The sequence below is a fragment of the Nicotiana sylvestris genome, chromosome 8 (assembly GCF_000393655.2).
Source record: "Nicotiana sylvestris chromosome 8, ASM39365v2, whole genome shotgun sequence".
NCBI classification, from domain to species: domain Eukaryota; kingdom Viridiplantae; phylum Streptophyta; class Magnoliopsida; order Solanales; family Solanaceae; genus Nicotiana; species Nicotiana sylvestris.
In genome coordinates, this window is record NC_091064.1 from 6,933,780 (window position 1) to 6,953,436 (window position 19,657).

At 33.5% G+C, this 19,657-nt stretch overlaps 1 long non-coding RNA gene and 1 other non-coding gene across 2 annotated transcripts; both read right to left on the reverse strand.

The window, feature by feature from the left end:
- Positions 1-10,099: 10,099 nt before the first annotated feature.
- Positions 10,100-10,192, reverse strand: LOC138876685 (small nucleolar RNA Z122). Its single transcript, XR_011402026.1, has one exon. It is a non-coding gene; the product is annotated as a small nucleolar RNA Z122 (small nucleolar RNA).
- Positions 10,193-11,270: 1,078 nt separating this feature from the next.
- On the reverse strand, positions 11,271-13,206 carry LOC138874604 (uncharacterized). Its single transcript, XR_011401634.1, has 2 exons — positions 13,066-13,206; positions 11,271-12,106 (listed from the first exon to the last, which is right to left on the reverse strand). It is a non-coding gene; the product is annotated as an uncharacterized lncRNA (long non-coding RNA).
- Positions 13,207-19,657: the final 6,451 nt, after the last annotated feature.

Genomic DNA, 19,657 nt, shown 5'->3' on the forward strand with positions numbered 1-19,657 from the left:
AAGGGGGATTCAACATAATATATATATATATATATATATATATATATCATTACATACCTATATACTGTAATTTCACGTGAAAGGGTATGTCAGGAATTTTCATTAAGGGATGTCAAAATATATAAAAATAAACATATCAGGAAATTAAGGGGTATCAATACATAATATATATACATATAATTTATTTTTTTACCTGCCTACGCAGTATATTTTTCTCGCGAAGTAGTGTCATTTGACATCTTTTCAATAAGGTGGCTCCGCCATTGACTATAAGGTGACTCACGTGACCGTATACTTATATTTATACTCTGCATCGACAGTTATAGATTCAAGTGAATTTATAGCCAAAATGCTATATCCGCCTCTGCAGACATTGGACAGACATTCATGCTTCTGCCTCCCTATGCTTTGCCAAAACCCAAACTAAACGCATCTGGCAAAGAAATTTTTACTGGGTAGCAATATGATTCCTATTGTCGTCTACATCTTTTTTGAAAAAACAATGAGTCATGAGTGGAGTCTTTGTTCATATTCTAACTAGGTAGAAGTTACATGTGATCTTTCATAGCATTCAGAGACGAAGCCAGGATTTTAAGTTTATGCGTTCTGAATTTATTACCGAACTTATGTATCCTTTTAGTTATTGGGCTCGCAGTTAAATCTTTATACATATTTAATGAATTTTCTAATACAAATATAAAATTTATACAAAAGTTATTGGGTTAATCTGAACCCCTAGATTCTTCTCTAGCTCCGCCCTGATAGCATTGAAACAAAGAGAATACATAGCGCATGTACAGCTGTGATGCATCAACTGCACTTTTCCCATTAATTTATGTACTATATTCTTTTTTAAGAACAATTATTATTGAGAGTAAAATAGAAAAAATATAATTTATTTTGTCTTAAACTTCTGAAATAACAAATAATTTAAGACAACTATTTTTAGAAATTACGACATATAGTTTGTGACGAAGATCTAGCGTAATGTTTCATAATAAAAATAGATATGTGCTATGTATTTGCACATGAACTTCTAGCACTTAATCATAGTCGCATTGGTCTAATTCAACTCAAAAAACTAACTCATAAGGTGAGAATTGTCCCTTATATACTACAAAAAATAATATCGTGCCCATCATCGGTAGACCAGGAATTGAAATGAGTCTGCATACAAGAAGGTTTTATCGAAAACGTGAGAAATCATCGAGAAAACTCTAAGGGGTCGTTTGGTATGTGCGATAAGGGATAATAACCCCGAGATTAAATGTAAGATTATTTTATTCTAAGTTTAGTTGAAGTTTTGAATTCAGGATTAGCAATTCAAGGATAATTAATCCCACAATTGGGTGTTATTCTATCCCACATTGTGGATGAGATAATAATCCTTGGATTAGTTAATCTCGGGATAAATACTAAAATGACAAAGATATCCTTCTCCAAGGCTTTTCTCCCAAAGTCTTTTAAACAATCAAACATTAAAATTGAAAATAAAAATCTATCCTAATTTAACTAGTATATACCAAACATATATTTATATTATATCACGTATATCCCATTTTTAGTCAATGAGGACATAACTAAAATAAGTTTGATTAAACCTAATCGTTGATAACATGATAATTAATTGTCTCATCTATTGATCTTTCCTCGTGCATGTTTCATGTTTGCTTTAGGGGTTGGTTCAGTGACGAAATCAGAAATTTTTTCAAGGGTGTTCAGACTTAAAAGAAGTAAAAAAAATTCGATAAAGGGTGTTCAATATATGTTTTATACATCTAAAATCAATATTTTATTTATATATACAGTGTAATTTTTCGACAAAGGGTGATCAACTTAAAAGGTGGTTTCGCCCCTGGGTTGGTTCAAGGTATAGCTTTTGTAACTTCATGGTATATCTATAAATTAGCTAGTTTTTATTTAAAAGGTAGAAATTTATTATTTCTACTTAAGCTAATAGTTTAGAATTTTCGTTATTATTACTATGGGTCCTAAAATATAAGGTAATTTTACTCGAGGTCCTAAAATACAAGGAAATTTTAATCGTTAGTGTCAATTAGAATTTCATGCTATCTGAATTTAAGCCTGCCCAATTTGTTCAATTGAGACCACCTTATAATGTAATTGCATTTTCTTGTCCAATTAATGTTTTTTCTGCATTTCTGATACTGAAAGTGATATTAAAAGTGAGTAATAAAGCTTAAGTCCATCTATAAGAGTGGAGAATCTTACAAAAATGTCCCAAATAAGTTTCAACTTATTAGTCACTAACCATTAATCATAGACTTACCAAAATTAATCAAACACATAAAAATTGAAAACCCAAATAAATAAGAATCTTTTTCTCCAAGAATCACACGCAAAGATCTCTTTTCATGTTTTTAAGCATAATTAGCAAAATTAGATACAAGACGGAAATGAAATTTCATTGATGAGATAGCAAATAAGGTGATGAAATACAGAAAGAAATATATACAAGATTCAAAAAATCTAAACAAACAAGGCAATTTTTCAATGGGTACGATTGAAATTCATTGAAAACATATAGATGAGTCAATATACAAATTCGAGGAAGATTGGATGTGATTTGGACTAATCTGGTATCAAAATGCGTAGTTGAAATCGACTTCAAAAAATTCTTATGCGACAAATATATCAAACATGTATCACGCATGTATCTCACACACAGTTATACATGCAATACACAAATGATACACAAAGTAATACACATCATTTTTTTTCATGTTCATCTTTTATTTCGAATTTTCAATTGAAACCACCTCAAAAACTCTACCAAACCATTCCAAAACTGAGAATTCAAGCTCCTTAAGATGTACTCAATCTATTTTAATAACACCGACTAAAAAAAGCAAAAATTTGACCTTTTTTTGCTACAAATAGCTAATTGGCTAATATTAGTAAAAGAATTAACCCAAATAGCCGTTCACCCAACCGCTTAAACTAAAAATAGCCGATGGAGGTATAATATATAGTTTATATATTATGTGTATAATTATATATAATCAATGTATAAACTATGTATATGACTAGAAAAAGTAAACAATAAATATGGACAGTTATTTGTGTTAAGATCTCATATTAGTAATATTTTATAAATTAATCAATTTTTTACTAAGCTACTTATAAATGGACATATTTGGTAGTTTTCATTAAAAGTTTTCAATAAATCTGGCTTAAAATCACTTTTATGATCTACCCAAACACTCAAATAAGTTTAAAAGTGCTTTTAAGTGTAGTTTGACAAGCTTTTAAGCCTATCCAATCCTTTTCCAAAGCTTGAATAGCACAAGCTTTGAATATCCTTCTAATTTGTTAATCACTTGCAAATTAGCAAAAAGAATTAGATTGAAGTCCAAGAAATACTCAACCATATTTACTTCAGCATTAATTTCCAACTCCAAATTGTAAATAAAAATAAAGCGTTTGATACGTAGGAACACATTTTCTAGAAATCGCAACCTCGGTCCCTAGATCCCGACCTACCACCCTCCTCCATCCTTACCCATTTCATTTCCCTACAATGTATATCTTGTTATAAAATAAAAGTAATGCAGTAAAATGTAAATAAGAAGAGATAGAAAGAAGGGAGAAATGTTTTCTTCTTTCACTTTGGTGTATTTTTCCATTGCAATTACATGACCTTTTATAGTCATAAAAAGTAAAGATGATGGACATAAAGTAGAAAATTTAATCTTTAAGTTATTCACAACATGGGCATCAAATGTAGTATCCAATGTAGTATTCAATGTACAAACTATTCATAACACTCCCCCTTGGATGTCCATGTAAGATAATGTGCCTCATTAAAAACTTACAAAAAAAATATTGGGATGTACATAGTTATTTATAATATGCATTGATTGCTGCCTAATTAAAAACCTTACCAGGAAAATCCAGTGGGACAAAACCTTGGTTAAGGAAAAGAGTGCAGCGTGTAGTTACTCCCCCTAATGAAAAATCACTTAATGTCTCGAAGACGACGCATACCAATCTTATATATCAGTTTTTCAAATATTGAGGTTGGTAACGCCTTAGTGAACAGATCAGCCAAATTATCACTTGAACGAATTTGTTGTACATCTATTTTACCATTCTTCTGAAGATCACGAGTGAAAAAGAATTTCGCTGAAAAGTGTTTTGCTCTATCTCCTTTGATATATCCTCCTTTCAATTGAGTTATGCATGCAACATTGTCTTCATACAATATTGTTGGAATATTCTCTTTCGAAGAAAGACCACATGTTTGCTGAATGTGTTGAGTTATAGATCCTAACCAAATGCATTCTCGACTCGCTTCGTGAATGGCTATTATCTCTGCATGATTTGAAGAAGTAGCAACCATAGTTTGTTTTGTCGAACGCCATGATATGGTTGTACCTCCACTTGTAAATAAATAGCCTGTCTGAGATCGACCTTTGTGTGGATCAGACAAATATCCTGCATCTGCATAACCAATCAATGATGGCTTGGATTCATTTGAATAAAATAAACCCATATCAATGGTCCCTTGGAGGTATCTGAATATATGTTTAATACCATTCCAGTGTCTTTGTGTTGGCGAAGTACTAAATCTTGCCAATAAGCTTACTGAGAAAGCTATATCTGGTCGGGAATTATTGGCAAGATACATTAATGCCCCAATTGCACTAAGATATGGTACTTCGGCACCAAGAAGCTCTTCATCATTTTCATGAGGTCGGAATGGATCTTTCTTTATATCAAGTGATCTCACAACCATCGGGGTACTCAATGGATGTGCTTTATCCATATAGAATCGCTTTAAAATCTTTTTGGTGTATGTTGATTGATGGACAAATATTCCATCTTTCATATACTCAATTTGTAGACCAAGACAAAATTTTGTCTTTCCAAGATCTTTCATTTCAAATTCTTTCTTCAAACAGTCTACTGTTTTTGGAAGCTCCCCAGGAGTTTCAATGATATTTAAATCATCAACATACACGGCGATTATAACAAATTCAGATCCAGACCTTTTTATAAAGACAAAAGGACAAATTGGATCATTCTTGTACCCTTCTTTCAACAGGTACTCACTCAGGCGATTGTACCACATACGACCTGATTGTTTCAATCCGTATAAAGATTTCTGAAGCTTTATTGAACAAGTTTTTCGAAAACTTTTATATGCTTCTGGCACTTTAAATCCCTCAGGTACTTTCATAAAAATTCGTTGTCTAATGATCCATACAAATAGGCTGTAACAACATCCATCAGATGCATATCAAGTTTTTCTTGCACTGCCATATTTATGAGATACTGAAGGTGATAACATCCATTACAGGAGAATATGTCTCCATATAATCAATTACAGACCTTTGGGAAAACCTTTGTGCCACAAGTCGTGTTTTATATCTAACGACTTGATTTTTATCATTTCGTTTTCGCACAAAAACCCATTTATACCCTATTGACTTTATGCCTTCAGGTGTTCGAACTATGGGTTCGAAGACTTCACGTTTTCCAAGTGAAGTTAACTCTGCCTGGATAGCGTCTTTCCATTTTGGCCAATCATTTCTATGTCTACATTCATTGACAGATTTTGGTTCAAGATCCTCATCTTGTTGCATTATTTCAACAGCAACATGCAAAAATGTTATCGATAACAATATTATTTCGGTTCCATCTTTTTCCGGTTGAGACATAACTTATTGATATCTCTTCATTTTCATTATTTTCAGGTATCTGGACCTCTCCTAAGGTCTTATCATTTGTTACGTCTTGGGGCTCTTCTTGAGCCACTACCTCTGTGTTATGTTCACTTTGATCACTTTCTCCTTTTCTTCTTCGGGGATTTTTATCTTTAGAACCGATTGGTCTACCACGTTTCAAGCATGGCTTAGACTCATTTGCTTTAATTAATTGTCCTGCCGGGATATCAACTCGAATTTGAGCATTAGCAGCTGGAATATGTGACTTAGTCACTCTTGGTAGGTCAGTGAATGCATCTAGCAATTGATTTGCAATATTTTGTAAATAAATAATCTTTTGAACCTCTTGTTCACATTGATTTGTTCGAGGATCTAAATGAGACAGTGATACTGCATTCCAATCTATCTTATTTTTCAGCTGCTTATTTTCTCCCCCTAATGTTGGATATACTGATTCATCAAAATGGCAATCAGAAAATCTTGCCGTAAATAAATCTCCAGTCATCGGCTCTAGATATTTTATAATAGAAGGAGATTCATATCCAACATATATCCCCAACCTTCTTTGAGGACCCATCTTTGTGCGTTGTGGTGGAGCAATTGGAACATATATCGCACAACCAAAGATCCTAAGATGGGAAATATTTGGCTCCTGACCAAAAGCCAATTGCAATGGGGAGACTTTATGATAACTTGTGGGCCTTATCCGCACAAGTGCTGCTGCGTGCAAAATAGCATGACCCCATACTGAAATGGGAAGTTTTGTTCTCATAAGCATTGGTCTAGCAATTAATTGGAGGCGTTTGATCAATGATTCTGCTAGACCATTTTGTGTATGAACATGAGCAACCGGATGCTCAATTGTTATCCCAGTTGAAATACAATAATCATTAAAGGCTTGGGATGTAAACTCACCAGCATTATCAAGACGAATTGTCTTAATTGCATAATCTGGAAATTGTGCTCTTAGCTTTATTATTTGAGCCAACAATCTCGCAAATGCCATATTGCGAGTTGATAGTAAGCACACATGTGACCATCTTGTAGATGCATCTACCAAAACCATATAACATTTGAATGGTCCACATGGAGGGTGAATGTGCCCACATATGTCACATTGTATACGTTCCATAAATGCAGGGGATTCCATCCTAACTTTAATAGTTGATGATCTAATAATTAATTTTTCTTGAGAACATGCAGCACAAGAGAATTCCTTAAATTGAAGAATCTTCTGATTCTTCATTGCATTTCCATGTGAATTCTCAATTATTTTACGCATCATATTAGAACTAGGATGACCCAACCGGTCATGCCAAATAATAAAATCATCTTGATTAGTAAACTTCTCGTTTACTATAGCATGCGTTTCAATCCTACTAATACTTGTATTGTATAAGTCGGAGAAAGAGCAGGTAACATTTCAAGCACATATTTCTTACCGGACATTATTGTAGTAATATAAAGATTTTCAATCTTTTCATCATTTGTAGTCTCAATATGATAGCCATTTTGGCGAATATCTTTTAAACTTAATAAATTTCTTTGAGATTTATTACAATATAGTGTTTCATCAATAGCCAAATTTGTTACTCCTAGTAATAATAAATTGGCTCTTCCAGAACCTTCAATTAATCTTGTACTACCGGATATTGTATTAACATTCGCTTCTTTCATTACCAAATAAGAGAAATATCTCTTATCTTTTAATATAGTGTGTGTTGTAGCACTATCCAAAAGACATATATCATCTTTATTAATCTTGAGTCCAACTGAAGACTGGGGAATTTTTATATTCTTCATAAAAAAAATAATACATCATAAGAAATATGAAAGACAAGCGGAAAAAAACATTAAGAAATACATTAGGAATGTAGAAACTAGCAACACATGATGCATTAGGAAAATACACTCAAGAAAAATAAACTAGTTGCAAACATAAAAATAACAACTTTTATAGCTTCATTCCCCAGTAAGATGATTAGTTCTTCAGTCAATATCCTCAAAGAAGTCTCCAACTTCTAAATGAGTAATATTTGTTAGGCCTTCAAAATCATCATCTTTATATGCAAGATGTGCCTTAGAATCATATTTATTTGAGGGACCTGCTTCATCATCATTATTTTGAAAGGTCAAGTGTGCCTCCACATTATTTTCTTTTTTCTTGAGGGAGGCTTGATAAAGTTTGACAAAATATTCTGGCGTACGACAAATGCGTGTCTAATGACCTCTCATACCACATTGGTGACACATACTAGCTTACCTTTTGAATGATTAATTTGGGAACCCTTATTGTTCTCTAATTTATTTCCACCATAATGACGATGATTGTTTCGCCCCCTGCCACGTCCACGTTTAAGACCATGTCCACGACCACGGTAATTATTTTGTTTTCTTTCAAACTTATCATATGTTGCTACAACATTCACTTCTGGAAATGGAGCTGACCCGGTGGGACGAGCTTCATGATTTTTCATTAATAGAGTATTATTCTGCTCAGCCACAAGTAGTCATGTGATTAACTCAGAATATTTCTTAAAACTTTTTCACGGTATTGTTGTTGTAGCACCACATTTGAAGCGTGAAAAGTAGAAAATATTTTTTCCAATAAGTCCTCATTTGTGATAGTGTCTCCACATAATTTTAATAGAGAACTTACTTTAAAGATAACAGAATTATACTCACTTACAGTTTTAAAGTCTTGCAACCTTAAATGTATCCACTCATACCAAACTTTCGGTAATACAATAAGTTTTAGGTGGTCATATCGATCCTTCACATTAATCCATAATTCAAGTGGATCTTTTACGGTTAAATATTCAGTTTTTAACCTTCATGTAAATGATGACGAAGGAAAATCATGGTCTTCGCTTTATCCTGATTTGATGCTTCATTTCCTTGTATAATAGTATTTTCAAGACCTTTAGCGTCAAGATGAATTTCAGCATCAAGAACTCATGATAAATAGTTCCTTCCGGTGATGTCAAATGCCACAAATTCAAGTTTTGATAAATTTGACATAGTAAAAACTATCATAAAAGATGAATAAGTTAGAGAAATAATTATAATAATAAACAATTAATGAAAACAAAACGATTAAGTTAAAAGAAATGAAAATAGAGCTATATCATGTTAACAATCTACTGTTTCATTTTTTTCTTGCCATAAAGTAGAAATTACATACTTGTTTCATTTCACTTTATATTATTGATATATATGTGTTAATAGAATTGAACGTGACTAACATTATTTATATGTTTCAATAAATATAAAGTAATTAAAAAATTATTGCTTGTCAATTCATTTCTCACAGTTCTTCAAAATGCCTTAAAGATATGTTTTGATCCAGGGAATCCATGACATTAGTGCATAACTAATTTGATAACTTTGAGGTCCTCTAAGAGTTGAGGACGGAAGAAAATAGTTATTTAATCACTGTAATGTACTTAAACTATTTAAGATGCCCAAACGCACAAGTAATCTGCAAACAGTAAACATATGATATGTACTGCCATAAATAAGATGATTATAATGATAAATACCTTAATAAAATATGGCTCAACTTAGCGGGAGTTAAGAATAAAATTAGAGCTTCGTGCTGATAACGTGTTATAGAAAGAAGGGAGAAGTGTTTTCTTCTTTCACTTTGTTGTATTTTTCCATTGCAATTACATAACTTTTTATATGCATAAAAAGTAAAGATGATGGACATAAAGTAGAAAATTTAATCTTTAAATTATTCACAACATGGACATCTAATGTAGTATTCAATGTACAAACTATTCATAACATATCTAAATTATATAAGAGCATTTTTAAGAAATATTTTCTTCTACCGAAACAAAGTATGAAAACCACTTATTTTTCAAAAAAATATTTTTCAAGAAAACATTCTCCCATCTACTTCGACACCCTTCGCCTGGAAATTATATTGTATTGCTAGATAAATTTCTGTTTTATGTATATTTACTACATGTATAACTATTTTTTTATGTATTGACTTGGTGAAAATTCTGGCTCCGGACACTGCCGGACACACCCATAAAAGCCACTCGTTTGAGCTCCTAGAAAAACTTTGGGAGGAAGACAACAAATGTAAAATTAGTCAGTTCTTGGCAATCCTCAAGCCATATATATACAACAAAAATTAAAAAAAAAATGTATCTTTAAGAAACCATACACACGCCCAGTCCAAGCTTTTATTCAGTTAGGATACAAATGATGATGTACAGGCCAAAGTAGATCACATTTTCAAAACCAGTAAATATGTACTTAATTATTAAATTCGTTTAACTAATTTTGGACAAGAAAAAATAGACCATATCAGATTTAACAAATCTGTTTAATTTTAGCAATACAAACTATAGTTTAAACTAGTGAGAAAAATTAATGGATCAGAAGATTTCACAGTTGGGATCAGACTGACGTGCAAAACAATTTATTCAGCAGAGCTCAGATTACTGAACCTCTGATATATCGATATATTATCATCATTTCCCAACTGTAAAATACACTCTCAGTTTCCAAAATTCCAAAAAAAAGTGATTTTTTTTTTAAAAATAAAAAATCTTAAACGAATGTAGCGTCCATTTAATCACAGAGAGTAGTAGAAGAGATAAACCAGTTATTTCAATTGCAGAAAGCCATAAAAATCTGAAATTTAAAAAACCTATGAACTTTCTGGAGAGAAATGAAAACGAGAGACAGAGTTATTGAGGTTGAAGGATTGCAAATTGCAGCTTTATTTATCATAAAATCTGAAACCCTAACCCTAACTCTTAACTTTTGAGAAGTGGGCCGGCGGCTATAAAACCAGGCCTTTTTAATGCGATGTGCTTTAATTTAGCCTCTTTACAGTAATAGCCATGAGTTTCACTATTTATTTTTTCTACCCCGTATATATAGATTATGCACTGATTATACACGATTACACATATATCATATATTAATTATACATATATTATGTTTATTTCCTGATTATTTTTTGTTTAAGCGATTATGTGGATGACTATTAGGATAAAAGAAATTGGTTGCTTGCGATGACTAACAAGAAATACTTCATTACACTCAACCAAAAACCCTAAAATAAAGAAAAGAAATATCTTAAGTGTTCAAAAACTAATGTAATTGTGCTATTGATGAAATATATGTGCATGTTTATTATTAACCTATTGCAACCCTCATTTCTTTATCTACTCGAACATTCTGTCCTCCCAGGAAACCAATTTCTATCGCTTTCCCCCTCTAGTGATCATTCATTCTTTTGGTGACTCGTAGTCGAAATAATTGATTGGCAATTCAAACCACAAAAGGCGTTGAAGACAGACCTTTCAGTTTGTTCAAAGGCATAGGCACGAGCCTTTACAGATGGTATGATGCTTTTGGAGTTCGCTCATATTTAATTGTCCAAAAAGCTCATCAACCTGTCTGAGGGATGATGAAGGCGATGCCACAATTGAGAGAACCAGCAAAATTGTGCTCTTGATGAAATCTATTTTACATGTTTATTGTTAACCTATTGCAACCCTCGTTCTTTGTCTACTTGAACAAGCAAAATTGTGCTCTTGAAAAAATAAGGGTAAAAAAAGAAGGAAAAGTAATGCAGTTCTCACTTCTCAAAACAACAACAATTGATGAACATAACCAAACTCTTTCAATATTGTTGTTAATAAGAATAACATTGTTTGTGACACTATTGCAAAATCATAACCAATGAAATCAGCCTTGTTGTATGAAACTACAACTTCAACTGGCAACAACAACATTCCAGTGTATTCCCACAAGCGGGGTCTGGGATAGAAGAAAAATAACAATAACTGGCGAAGTGAAAGGGCTGTTTCACAAATTAATCCTTTTGTATCCAAAATTGTGCAACTAGATACAAGCTATCCTCCAAGCAATTCATACTAAAACGCTTCAAGGTTTCCAGATGATGGTGGTGTACTCCATGATCATGGCGGTAACGACGTATGAGTCCATATTTGAATTCCTTAAACTTATGGCCTTAAATATGTCATTCTATGACTTGAAGAGCATGTCATTAACGGCAAAATAAAAGTTCAAAGTTAAAGAGTTTCCAAATATAAAAGAATGTCTTTTTTGGAATAGCTAAATAGGAAAGAGCGTCGTATAAATAGGAACAAATGGAGTAATTGTAAATTCCTCAAGTCTCTTGTCAATCTCAGCTTCCAAACTATAATCAAAGTTGAATCTCCACCACAAAGGGAAAAAAACAGCCAAAATTAGAAATGATGAGAAGATAATTAATCCAGTAGGCGGAGACCAGATTGTATCCAATGTATTTCAACAATCAAATCAAAGAAATGCCTGAATTTTAAGAAACTTGAATTATACATAGTAGAAAACTCACCGGAATTGGCTTGGGGTCAAACCACTCCAGCAATCTCTGTAATCCTCTGTTAAACCACCAATTCAATAAATAAATTGCATTCAAGCTCAATAAAATAGCAAGAAAATTGAATTAAAATGGACCATACGGTCGATAAAAGTGTCAACAGTTGAGCCTTGGTGTAGCTGGTAAAGTTGTTGGCATGTAACCAGGAGGTCACGGGTTTGAGCCGTGAAAACAGCCTCTTGCGAAAATGCAGGGTAATACTGCATATAATAGACCCTTTTGGTCCGGCCCTTTCCCAAACCTCGCGCATAACGAGAGCTTAGTGCACCGGGGTCATCTTAACACCTACCATACATCATCTTGTCCAAATGCTTCCTCGAGTATACTGATTGCATACAAGTACATAGGTTCTGCTTTATTAAATGCCTATTTTACTCTATACGGCTCTGCCTGAACAAAAACTCTCCATTCCCCTTGGCTCGAGCCCCACTGTTATAAAAATCCTAATCTTTAGTCCGAGCACCACCGTAATAAAAATTCTTCTCATCTACCTAATCTTTAGTGGGTAGAATAACCAAGCACCTGGAACAGTCGAGGTGCACACTACTTGGCCTGAGCACCACCGTAATAAAAATTCTTCTCATCTACCTAATCCTCAGTAGGTAAAATTACCAGGTACCTGAAACAGTCGAGGTGCGCGCTAGGTAACCCGAACACCACCGTTATAAAAATTTTTAGCCACATTTCCCCCTCCACCCAATTCAAATGTCAACATTTGCATGTGGCTCCTATATGGTGCAACCTATGCCTACCAAATGTATAGCTAGAAAATTGTAGCAGAAGCTTTCTAGCTCAAATGTGTCATTCTTTTTAGAACACGTCACTGGCCAGAGGATTGTCGTGTTCTACGTTGTAAAAATGCCCAAATGCAAGAATCGTGCTCATTGAACATAATTTAATATGGAAAAAAAACATTTATCCTAATGAATAGAAAACAGTTACATATAACTCAAAATTTACCATTATTGGATAGTAAAATTGGGGAATTTCTTGAAATTGGAGTAGCAGTAAGTGATTGAGGTGAAAAACTGCATAAAGAAGACCATCTAAAACTTTCAAACATCACCAAGATATCAAGGTATGCAAGGTATATTTGTGGTAGAGATTTATAGCAAACTCTACAACTTAGAAAACAATATGTCTTTACTATTTATAGACCAAGGAAGACACATTTTTATGAATAGTCATTTTAACAAACCATGCTTTCATGAAAAGTCACATCCTTTTCAAGTGATATGTTTTTTTAACATATCATTTCAAAACATGGTTACACAGGTGTCATCAATCATGTGAAATGTGTTATAACTACTACTATACAACAACAACAATAACAACAAAAAATTTAATATAATCTCACAAGTGGGATCTGGAAAATGTAGTGTATACGCAAACTTTACTCCTACCTCAATGGTAGAGATGTTATTTCTGATAGACCCCCGATTCAAGGAGTTATAACTACTATACAACAAATCAAATGTAACAAAGACCAGAGAAAAGGAGCTTCTTCATACTGGCAGCTCACAAAAGAGCAGTCTGGTACACTAAGCTCCCGCTATGCGCGGGTCCTGGAAAGGGTCGGACCACAATGGTTTATCGTACGCAGCCTTACCCTACATATACTGAAAGCTCACACATACTAGTTTTTAGCTGTCAGCAACTTCATATCATTCAGTAATCGAACTATTTTAGCTTTAAATTCTATCAAATGTAGCAATTTATACCTCAGGATTTGCATTTGCACAAGTGTTGTTTACCTGTATGTATTGCTACTAGAGTATAAGAGAGAACGATAAGTGGAGTACCTGCAACGGAGGTCAGTGTGATTGCGAGTAAATTAACAAATGCTTGTCGGACAAACATCATTTGATTAAATCCGAAATTGAATTGTAAAGAACTTGAAATTTAAAGAAAAACTATGAATGAATTTATTGTTGGGTTTTAAATATTTACTAAAGTCGGTCGAAGTAACAAAACAGTACCTCGTATAAAAAAATACCTTCCCTTAGTGTTTTTTGGAACAATTTGCTTTTTGTGTCTATGAATCCAGCAATCACAATTCCTTTAATAACAAACATCATTCGATCTCTAAAGCAGTCCTTGCCACTGATAACCCCAAAGATTAATAGCCCGTTTGACCAAACTCCAAAAATCAGCTTATTTTGAAAAGTGTTTTTTAGAGGTGTGTTGGACTTTAAGCCATTGGGCTTTAAAAGAGAAGAAGTCTGAATTGGAAATGGAGGGAAATAAAATGGAGGGAAAATGAAAATTTGAAGAAGTGACCTTTTGTCTTGCACTTTGTCCCTCATTGGTGAGGGACAATCACATTTATGTGCTTATATATAGATTCACTTCTTAAAGCTCTTAAAAGGAGTTGAAGAGAATGAACCCTCGCGCCGTTGTCGTTGCTCGGCTTCGGCTTCGGCTTTGGATCGATAAGATTATTTTTGGACAAAATTTATTTAATTATTTAATAATTAATTAAATGCCAAATCACTGCTGAACGTTCAGAGGGCCTCGCTGGCCGCGGTTCTGCCGCGACCGCGGTAGAATCGCGGCAGTCAGATTCAGAGAAGCTCTCTGGCCGCGTATTTTCTGAGAAGGCACCTTTCCAGACACCTCTTCTGATATTTGCCTATAAATTCTGAGGCAAAGCTGCATCTTCCATATACGAAAAAGACTCTAGAACTTCTTTCTTTCTGAATATACTGCATCCTAATTCGCAGTCTCTCTCTCTCAAATTCGTAAGTGTGATTTTGCTCCATTCTTTGAGTTCATTGGTATCCTGCAGTTTGTATTGCCACTGTTGCAGGAAGGTTTATTCCGTTTTATCCTGGGAGGATTTAATCCATTACCTTGGCAACGTGTGAGGGGGTTAAAATTCCTTAAGGACGCACAAGAAAATTGTGGACTCGGAATATTTCTGATTCTTTACTATTTTATATATTTCTTTATTCTTCTAACAGTTTCCTGAATTTTGTTTTAACTCAGTAACGTTCACAGGGTGTACATGGACCGGGTTGGTTCGGGTTTTCCAATCACCAAACCAAACCAATTGTCTTGGATTTTTAAATCTATTAACCAAACCAAACCAAACCAACAAAAGTCGAGTTTTTCAATCTCGGGTTTTCTCGGATTTTTTGGTTTTCTCGGGTTTTTCTCGGGTTTTTCGAGTTTTTTTCGACAAAATCTTCATAGCATTAATTTTATAATTTGTGGTCTAATATTTCTTAGGTCCTAGTAAGGTAAAACCATATAAGATGTTACCCAATAAAATAATACAAAATATTGTGAGATGAGTCATGATTATACTAAAATAGTCAACAAATCGTATAAATAAATATTGCTAATTAATAAATAATCTAAAAGTACTAAATCATGTTAAATAAGTACGACTAATAAGTACGAAGTATTAATTACATGACTAAATAATATTAAAAGTAAGTTATGTATTTTCACTATCTAAAGTAATGAAAAACTAAGAAAATAAATATCCAATACTATTGTCATTCCTAGTATTGAATTGAATTTTTTTTTGTTAGCATTTTTATTGATTTGATTTTGCTTTGGAATTTATTTGAATCACTAACTTTTATGGGCTATAAAACATATTTGACCATTCAAAAGTTCTAAGTCAAAGCTTGAAATAATACATTAAAATAGAGAACTATGAAAAAGGTTAAAAATATTTATAAATTACATTACAATTACTATTTTTATGTATAAAATATTTTAAAATTTGTATACATGTAATGTCGGGTTGGTTAATTTGGTTTCGGTTTGACTTTTTTTAGTTAAAACCAAACCAAACCAATTATGGTCGGATTTTTTTCTAATACCAAACCAAATCAAACCAAACCATAGTCGGTTTTTTTTTCTCAGTTTGACTTGGGTTATCGGTTTGGTACGGTTTTTCGGTTTCCTTTGTACACCCCTAGTGTTTTTTCTCAAAAATACTTTTGGTGAGAAACATTTTGTGTTTGACTAATTAATTTGAAAAGCACTTCTGATTAGCAATTAGTGTTTGGTTAAGCTTTAAAAAGCTGCTTCTAAATTTATGTTTCTCAAAAGTGTTTTTCAAAAAAGTGCTTTTGGAGAGAAACTACTTTTTTCTGCTTCTCCAATACTATTTCTGGTTCTCCTCAAAAACACTTTTTTTCCTTTCAAAAGCTTGGCCAAACACCTTAATTTTAGAAAAAAATACTTTTGACTCAAAAAAGCGCTTTTGCCTCAAAAGAAGCTTGGCAAATAGGCTATAAGTCTTGCAAATTCTGCAGTAGTAACTTTCACTAGCAGTTTAAACTTTTAAATGATATGGTCATCCACTTTAACATGATATCAGAACAAACCATAAATTTTTACGTGCTTGACATGTGGAAGAGAATTAAGCTCGCGAGGGTAGTACTAAGACATGTAATTAAGTTATGAAAAGTGTGTTCTTCCTAACGATTTAAGTTTTCAAAAGCGAGCTTTTGAAATCAGAAGCAATGATGTCTGCTGCATGGATGACCACTAATGAAGATGTTCTTGCGCGTAATATCAGTAGGACAAGCATCATAGAGATTTTCAGCGTCTTTCGCCAAGTAGAATTTGGTGCATAAGCACATAAAAATCAGAAATGCTATACAATTTCAAAAGTAATCGAAATGTAACTACTTTTTATGTAAAGATAAGTCTGAAGGAAAACACTGTTCAAAATTCAAAAAAATACTCCAATATCCAGTATAATATACTGGAACTCCAGTATAGTTCCAGTATAATATACCGGTGCTCCAATCTCCAGTATATTATACTGAAATTTTTCGCGTGTTGGAGTTCCAGCATAATATGCTGGAAGTTCATACGCAGGTGCACCGATCTCCAGTATATTATGCTGGAACTTTCCGTGTTGCAGCAAAATAGTGACTATTTTTCAATGACGTTGCAAACACTGACTATTTTTAAATGACCAGTTCAAAAACTGACTAGCCCATACTATTTTTACAATGTAAAGCTATTGAGATTGCACTAATGTCACGACCCAAATTCCCAACCTTAGGGACGTGATGGCGCCTAACACCACACTTATTAGACAAGCCAATGTTAGAAATTGATTAGCCATTTCCCTTTGAATAATTATTAAAACACAATAAGATAATTTAAAAATAACTAAATCTGATAGTTTCTATAAATAATTTCATGAATAAAATAATAAACGAATAAATAAACCAAGCCACGAACTAAATATATAACTCTAAGACTACTCCAGGGTCTGGTGTCACAATTCACGAACTTCTAAGAATACTACATATAATGAGCTGAAAGAAATAATGTATTAAAATAAACAGTCTCTATAAAACTAAGAGAAAACTCCAGGAATTCTGCGGACGCCAGCAAATCTACCTCGTATCACCGAGTGATGAATGACAGCTACTAAAGTCTCTAGTGCTAGACGGTACCTAGATCTGTACAAAAGAGTGCAGAGTATAGTATCAGTACAACCGACCCCATGTACTGAGTAAGTGTCGAGCCTAACCTCGACGAAGTAGTGACGAGGCTACGGCGGGGCAATTATAATATAACCTGTAACAACATATAAATAATAAAGCAAGAAAGAAATTCTAAACTAAACAAAAATAATAAACTATAGCAATAAATGAAATAACTCAGCGACCTCTTGCCAGGTCTCAGCTATAACCAAATTCTCACATAAGCTTTCGCATTTCAAATTTCGCTTTCAAAGTAACCGTAGGTGTAAAATATGAGATAAACAATAGAGTAAAATAGAGAGATTTCCATTCCTTGTATTCAAAAATAAATAAGTCATAAATATTCTCCCTTATCGCTCCTTGTTGCGGCGTGCAACCCGCTCCCACCTGTCCACCTTTATTCCTCCTCCCTATATACAAATATCACTCTTATTTCTTCTGTTGCGGCGTGTAACCCGATCCCACCTGTCCACCCTTATCACTCCTTGTTGCGGCGTGCAACCTGCTCCCACTAGACAATCCTATCACTTTTATTTATAAAGATTTCACAACTTTCAAATCAATGCCTTTCACAATATTTTTGCCTCAACAATTGTAAACAGTAAACCGTATCACTCATAGCTTCATCATTTGTCATTTCACAAATAAACCAACCGTAATATATATTAAGACACTGTCAACTAGCTCACCCTTTTATTTATCACAATGAAGCCAAATGAACAACCAACACTTTCAAAATACTTGAAACAATACTTAACAACAATTTAACGAAACCAAGTAAGAATATAGACATCAATGATCATTAAACAATTAAGCCAAGGATCAATTAAATTGGAAACGGGGAAGGGATCATGTTTAATAGATAATTTGGTGGTGCATATATACTCGCCACCTCGCCTATACACCACGCACATGCAAATTCACATAGCAATTAGGTTGGGGATTCCTATTCCCTCATGTCAAGGTTAAATCAAGCACTTATCTCAAATTCGCAGGCCACTCACTGCTCAATTATAGCTTTTCCTTTTGAATTCACCTCAAATACACTCGAATCTAATCATAATTAACTTAATATCATTAATTATTGCTGGAACTAACTTTTCTGAAAAATATGATTTTCCTACGTTTTCTCAAAAAAAGTAAAAAAACCGACCTCGAGCCTGCTTGGTCCAAACTCGGGGTTCGGACCAAATTCCGTCTACCCATTCATACTCGAGCCCGAGTATGCAATTAGTTTCGAAATCCGACCCCAATTCGAGGTCAAAATTTAATTTTTATAAAATTCTCTAATTCTACCCAAACCCCTAATTTTTGCCATGAATTTTTTTGATTTTTGACTGAAAAGTGATGAAAAACATTGGGTAATCGAAAAAGAAGAGTTTTGGATTGTTTACCAACACTTTGGGGATGAACTTGTGAAGAAAATCGCCTTTAGGTCTTTTTAGTTCGAAAATATGAAAAAAATGGCTGCCGCCCGAGTTGGATTCTATGATTTTTTTTTTATTTTTTTTTTGAAGAAAAAGCGTGGAGCACCAGTGCATCAGAAACTGTTATGACAGCAGGTTTTTTTTACAAGTTAAAAACATCCCAAAGCCTACCCGAAACTCACCCGAGCCCTCGAGGCTTCAAATCAAACATGCACGTAAGTCTAAAAATATCGTACGGACTTGCTCGTGCGATCAAATCATGAAAATAACATCTAAAACAATGAATTTAACCTCAAAACTCATAATTTTTCTCAAGAACACTTAAATTTCACTATTTCTCAACCGGACGTCCGAATCACGTCAAATCAACTCCGATTCTCACCAAATTTCACAAATAAGACTTAAATATCATAACAAATCTGTATCGAGCTCCGGAACAAAAATACGGGCCCAATACCAATGGTTTCAAACATTAATTCTTTTCTTTACTTCATTAATAATTTAACAAAATAATTTCTTTTAAAAATTGATTTCTAAGGCTTGGGGCTTCGGAATTAAATTTCGGGCACACGCGCAAGTCTCATATTTTACTGCCGACCTTAGGGGTCGTTGGAACACCGATTCGGATCCGTTTACTCAAAATGTTGACCAAAGTCAACT